Genomic DNA, 6,979 nt, shown 5'->3' on the forward strand with positions numbered 1-6,979 from the left:
AACTGCTGCTACTGTTTTAGACAGAATCTCACTATTATAGCCCTGGATGGCCTGGAACTCATGATGTGAATGCATGAGATCTACTTGTCTCTGTCTCCTGAATGTTGGGATTAAAGGTGTGTACTACTGCACCTGGATGCTTTATTTTATTTATTTTTTAAGTCACTGTCAGTCAGTAGAGCCTCGTAACCACAGGAGTTGATAAATGGAGACAGGAAATTCAAGACTACCCTCTGCTACTGAGCAAGTTCAAGGTCTGGACGCAGAAGACACTGCCTCAAAACAAATAGAAGTCAAACAATAAACATAGGAGGTGAGGGCAAGGTGATGGGGACTTCCAACCTAAGGAAACCAAGGCTCTAGAAAAAGACAGGGCCCTGGAAACAGGGAGTCGGCCCGAGTCCGATCACGGGGTGAGAATCCAGCACCACAACAGGTGACCAAGTCAGACTCAAGTTGTTCCAGGTGGAGACACGGGATCCATTGAACTCCATCTTCCACTGGGCTCAGGCTGATGCCAGGGGCAGTCCCAGAGGGATGTGTTCTGCATGGGGGGGGGGGGGAGGGAGGAGTGGGGGGGGAGGGAGGAGTGGGGGGAGCCCAACAAGCACTGATGGGTACGGAGGCTGGCTCAGCACAGGCTGAGAGGCCTTCCCTCCCACACCTCTGTCCTCCCGGGCCCATGACTCAGCTGATTTTGATGATCTCTGATGGTCAATAGACAAAGGGATGACTCCCTAGGGAGGCTGTGTTCCCTGCTTCTCCCGGGCACGTGATCACTTTATCACTGCAGCCTCAGAGGCGCTGGCAAGCCTAGACCCTACCACCCCAGAAAGTGGACAGGAGGCTTCGGGTACAATGGGCTTTGTTTTCTAGTTTTTCTCCAGGGCACTTGCCAAGATTTGGTCAGATTCTCCACACGGCTGAGGTGGATGCATTGAGAATGGAGAAGGCTTCTCTGTGCCTCTGGATTAAAGTGAACCGATGGTACCACCTTGCTCGCCTCTGCCCTGCAGGGCGTTGAGTCAATGGGCCACTCAACTGCCCTGCCCTGCCCTGCCCCCGCCCTGCCCCGCCCTGCCCCACCCCACCCCGTTAGATCCTCAGCTCAGCCTGAAGCCCCGGATGAGTCCACTCAGTTCCTTTAATGGGCACCTCGTGTTTCTTACTGCCTTCTAAGCCTGGGCCCTGCTGAGTTCTGCAGCCGTGGCTGCTTTATGTTTCCCAGTGTCTGACACTAGCTTCCCCATACTTCTAGAATGTGTAAGTTGGAAGAGGTTTACTATAAGCCTTGAAGAATACAACATAAAAGCAAAGGAGTGGGGCTGGAGAGATGGCTCAGAGATTAAGAGCACTGACTGCTCTTCTGGAGGTCATGAGTTCAAATCCCAGCAATCGCATGGTGGCTCACAACCATCTGTAAAAAGATCTGACACCCTCTTCTGGTGCTGTCTGAAGACTGCTACGGTGTACTCACATATAATAAATAAGCTTTTAAAAAAAAAGGCTGTAAGCAAGGCAGTGGTGGCACACACCTTTAATCCCAGCACTTGGGAGGCAGAGGCAAGCAGATTTCTGAGTTTGAGGCCAGCCTGGTCTACAGAATGAGTTCCAGGACAGCCAGGAACATGTACACTTGGCACGAGCCAGGGCTACACAGAGAAACCCTGTTTGGAAAAAACAAAACAAAACAAAAACCCAAAAAAACAAACAAAAAAAGAGATTTATTTATTTATTTATTTATTTTATTTATTTTATGTATGTGAGTACACTGTAGCTCTTTCCAGACACACCAGAAGAGGGCATCAGATCCCATTACTGATGGTTGAGAGCCATCATGTGGTTGCTGAGAATTGAACTCAGGACCTCTAGAAGAGCAGTCAGTGTTCTTAACCATTTCTCCAGCCCCTGCTTTAAGGACTCATTTGGGGATTGGAGAGATGGAGCAGTAGTGAAGAAGATTTGCTTCTCTTTCAGAGAAGCCCAGATTCTGTTCCCAACTGCCCACGTTGGCAGCTCACAACCATCTGTGACTACAGTTCCGGGGGCCCAGCACCCTCTTCTGACCTCTTCCGGTACTGCACACATGTGATGCACTTACATACATACACATAAAACAAATCTTTAGGAAGATCTGTGTATGCATATGTGTGTGTGTACTTACAGGCTGTTGTGAATCATTCAATGTAAGTGTTGGAAGCTGAACTCAGGTCCCCACAGGAGCTGCAATTAATTCATCTGAACTGCCAGACCACCTTGGAGATTTGGTGTGTGGTGGTGGTGGTGGTGGTGGTGGTGGTGGTGGGTGTTTTGTTTTGTTTTGTTTTGTTTGAGACAAGGTCTTCCCCTCAGCTTGGAGCTTACCGATGCCAGCCAGGCTAGTGAGCCATCTAGCCCAGGGACCCTTGAGAGAAGACATTCTTAAAACATGGGGAAATCGGGCAGTGGTGGCACATGCCTTTAGTCCCAGCACTTGGGAGGCAGAGGCAGGTGGATTTCTGAGTTCGAGGCCAGCCTGGTCTACAGAGTGAGTTCCAGGACAGCCAGGACTACACAGAGAAACCCTGTCTCGAAAAAACAAACAAACAAAACGTGGGGAAATCAGGGACAGAGCATAAAGCCCTGGGTTTGATTCCCAGCATCATCTAAAAATCAGGTCTGTAAAGTCAGGGTTATTCTTAGTTATATAATGAGTTTTAGGCCAGCCTTGGCTACACGAGACCTTGTTTCAAACAAAGCCATAAGAAAACCATAAGAGTGAGGCCTCACAAAGCCACAAGAGTGAGGCATGGTAGTGACAAATGTAATTGACACTTGTTAAGTAGAGGCAGGAGGATCAGGAATTCCAGGCCAACCTGGGCTACATGGAAAGTTGAAGCCAAGTCTTTATGATAATGTCTCAACTCTCCTACACTTTCTCTGAGATAAAAACAGAGGAAGCCTCTTGTATACATATATCACTGTTTAAAAATGCTGGGGGGGTGGGGGGTGGAGAGATGGCTCAGTGGGTAAGAACACTGACTGCTCTTCAAAAGGTCCTGAGTTCAAATCCCAGCAACCACATGGTGGCTCACAATCATCCATAATGAGATCTGATGCCCTCTTCTGGTGTGTCTGAAGACAGCTACAGTGTACTTAGAACAATCCTGTGACTCCGGGTGCAGAGGGATCCAACATCTCTGGTCTCTGCAGCCACCAGCACATACCCCACCGCCACCTACATACACTTTAAAATAATACAAATAAACCTTTAAAAAAAATCCTGGGCCAATGTGTAAAGGTTGATCTCCGGGTTGGATCTCCGGGACCTAAAGAGAAGTGACTTCAGCAAGCAGTCCTCTGACCTCCACATGTACTGTAACACACAAACATGTGTAATAAGCATGCTTTGTTGATATTGTCTATGTAGCCCTAGCTGTCCTGGAACTCGCTCTGTAGAGCAGACTGGTCTCAAATACACAGAGATCCAGAGATCTGCCTGCCTCTGCCTCCCCAGTGCTGGGACTAAAGCTGTGAGTCACCACTGCTGACTTAATAAGTATGTTTTCAGTCTTTTAAAAAAAGGCTCCATGTCTTTTCAAATGAATGTGCTTTCCTGCCAGAGCCCAGCCCTCCTGCCTCCACAACTTCTCTTTTCTGGGGTCACTCATCCTCAGAATATTGCTCTTTTTGCTTGTTTGTGCTTGTGTGTGTGAGAGTGTGTGTGGTGTGTGCGGTTTTGGTTTAAGGTATGTGTATGTGTGCACATATGTGTTTGAAACAGAGTCTTGGGGCAGGAGAGATAGCTCAGTGGATAAGAGCAGAGGCTGCCCTTCCAGAGGACCTGTGTTTAATTCTCAACACCCACATGTTGGCTTATAATTATCTATAACGCCAGTTCCGGGGCATCTGACACCCTCTTCTGGACTCCTCATGCACCAGGCACACTTTGTGGTACACATACATGCATGTATACATACACACACCAAGAAAGTCTCACGAAGCCCAGGCTAGCCTTACCTGGTCAACCCTTTGCCTTTGCCTCTGGCGAGCTGAGCCTCTGGCGTTTACCACCATGCTGAGCCCACCGTGTCCTATTTCTCTCCTAGCTTGGCTCACTGGCCCAAACTCTGCTCAGACGGGAGAAGGCCCAGTCTTCAGGAAGCCAGGGTGAAGCTGGGGATGGCGGAGCAAAGTCACCTTACCTGGGGCTGCCCACTGGGGCACTCTGTCATGTCCTCTCTTCCTGAGGAGGGCCGAGGTTCAGAAGAACTTTCATCAGCAGGCCCAGCAACCCCTATGCTCAAGGCTTAATTGTAATTAAGCTCCCAGCTTGCTCCAGAGCTGGACCGTGCCGCCTCCAGGGTGCGGAAGTGAGCGCTATAAATGGCAGCCCTGATTTCTGTAGGGCTCCCGACAACGAAACCCCAGCACCTGGCTCACAGCTTGCACGCGGCAGGCTCCTGGCTGTTATCTCCTGCAGGGCGTAGCTGGTGGTTACTTTTTCTGTGCGAAGCCCTCAGCTCTGCAAGCCTTGGTCTCTCCGAAAGGCCCATGTCTTGCTACTCTCCTGCCCGTCACTGCCCGTCACCAACCTCCAGGCCTGGAGGGAAGGCATCACGTCCTGTCTGCCGTTCTGTTTACCAGGGGACAACAGTCCTCTTGGTAAACACAGAGAACGGAAGACTTCTCTTCTCCAGATTACTTTAACCAACCTTTCTCCTGCCTCAGGACCTTTCTCATGCCCCAGGACCTTTCTCATGCCCCAGGATCCTCTCTCCCGGGTTTATTTTGGCGGGGAGGGGCTATTATTCTCTCCCACCCCTCTTTCCAGGAACGCCACTCCCTCCCCCTCCTCCCATTGCCCCACAGGCATCAAATGATCCTGCTTAGGGGTCTGTCTGCGGTTCAGAGCGTCAGCTGAGCAGCTCATCCTAGCCTCCTTGTCCTCTCTTCTAGATCATAGGGTAGTGGGGGCGAAATTCCTGAGCCATACTGACCTGACCTTCTCCCCTTCTCAGACCCCAGACACAGTGGATCAAGGATGCTTCTCCAACCCACATCCTTCCCCCATCGGCATGGAGGGTCCTGAAATTACTCTGCCCACGTTTTGCCAAAGGAACACTGGGCCTTAGGCCAAAGCCCTCAGTCCCCTTGGTTGTCTTCACGCCCATCTGAGAGGCGTTCCACAGGAGAGGGTGACTCCTGGTGGTGAGAAGAAGAATGACAGCCTGTAGCTCAATTCATAGGCTGGCGAGGCTGACGAGGAAGTAGGTCATCTGATCCTGCAGGCCCTCATTATCAAGAATGCAAATAAAGGAAAGTCCCTTAACGCGGAAATCTCACTCCCATCATGTTCCTGGTAATCACCTAATAACACGGCCCCAAGGTTTTAACTGAACTCAATTGTACTGAGAATTCTGGAATTTTGGTTTCTTTAAAAAAATCCCACAGAAATATTTAAGAATATGCTTTTTGTTTTAATCCCAAGTGTGGGCTATGAGTCCGCTTCACCGCTGACTACGGCTTGCCTCCTGCCCTGACAGAGGCGTGGTTTTGCCAGCTGCAAATGGTTTCTGCAATTGTGTGACTGTTGGAATTTTCAGAGAGTATATAAATGCTAGCGCCCTCCTGGGTAGGGAGGTTGGTTGCAGTCTGTTAATAGTTGTGCTCAAAGAAGAAACAAAAGGGAAGACAGAGTCAAGGACCTCTCTTTCTCTCTCCCATCTTTCCTTCTTTCTCTCCTAGCCAGTGGGGAAGGGGGAGGGGGATAAAGGGTGTGAAAAAGAACCCCTAAAGCAGGTAAAGTCCAGCTACACCCCACAGGTCGGATATTCAGAAAGCAAACACAGTAATTGTCAAATGACTTTTAGCACCTGGCAAATCACACAAGTTTTTATGATTCAGGAATCGGGTGTTTAGTCCTATCGCGTTCCAATAAGAATTCCAGGGGGCTGGAGAGGTGGAGGGGTGGCTCAATGGTTAAGAATGCTTGTTGCTCTTGCGGAGGACCTGAGTTCAATTATTCTATGGTAGTTCACAACCATCCATAACTCCATCTCTAGATCCAACACCCTCCTCTGACTTCCCTGGACACCAAGTGCATACATGGTGCACATAGACATGCAAACTAAACACACACATAAATGATCTTAAAAAAAAGAGCGCCCAGACCTGCTTCCACAGGGTCCCACTAGGTGGCGCCCAGGCCCAAAGTCCCCGGTCTAGTCTTGATTCTGAAATACAGCATGCTGAGGAATGAATGCCTTGTTGTACCAAATGATAAATGTGTGCCTCCCAACCTAAAGAAAACATCTCTCCAGCTAGGCCTGGTGATCCCAGTTCCTGGACGACAGAGATGAGCTCAGAGGTCTAATTTCAATTTTTAAAAATTGAATGTTACTTGACACTCCTAAGATGCAGCAGCTGCAGCTATGCACACACACACACACACACACACACACACACACACAAGCCTGTGCCTTATCCCTCCTCTTTCCTGCAACAGGGTCTCATAGCCCAAAGAGGCCTTGAATTCAAGATGCTCCTGCCTCAGCCTCCTGAGTGCTAAGATTGCAGGCATGTACTGCCACACCTGGCTGAATTCATAACATAATGAAATTGGTTCTTTTCTCGTGAATTTATAATTATAAAATGAAGAAAATACATAAAATGGAGGGAAGACAGACTATACTAGTCAAATAATGGATGCCTGGGTTCCTTTTATTTTTAAACAGGGTTTTAGGTCAGGCTGGCCTCAAATTCACCACATTATCAAAGGTGACCTTGAATCTCCAGACCCTCCTGCCTCCAATGCCCAAGTTTTGGAATTACAGGCATGTACCATCATGCCTGGTTTGTGGTTTGATTCCTTAGATCCATCTTGTTGAAGGAGAATTCTGATAGGTGTCCTCTGACCCCTACATAGACAGGTGCCACAGGTATGTGTGTGTGTGTGTGTATGTGTGTGTGTACCTGTGCCTATGTACACACACACTCA

Source organism: Apodemus sylvaticus, chromosome 2 (genome assembly GCF_947179515.1).
Source record: "Apodemus sylvaticus chromosome 2, mApoSyl1.1, whole genome shotgun sequence".
Taxonomy (NCBI): domain Eukaryota; kingdom Metazoa; phylum Chordata; class Mammalia; order Rodentia; family Muridae; genus Apodemus; species Apodemus sylvaticus.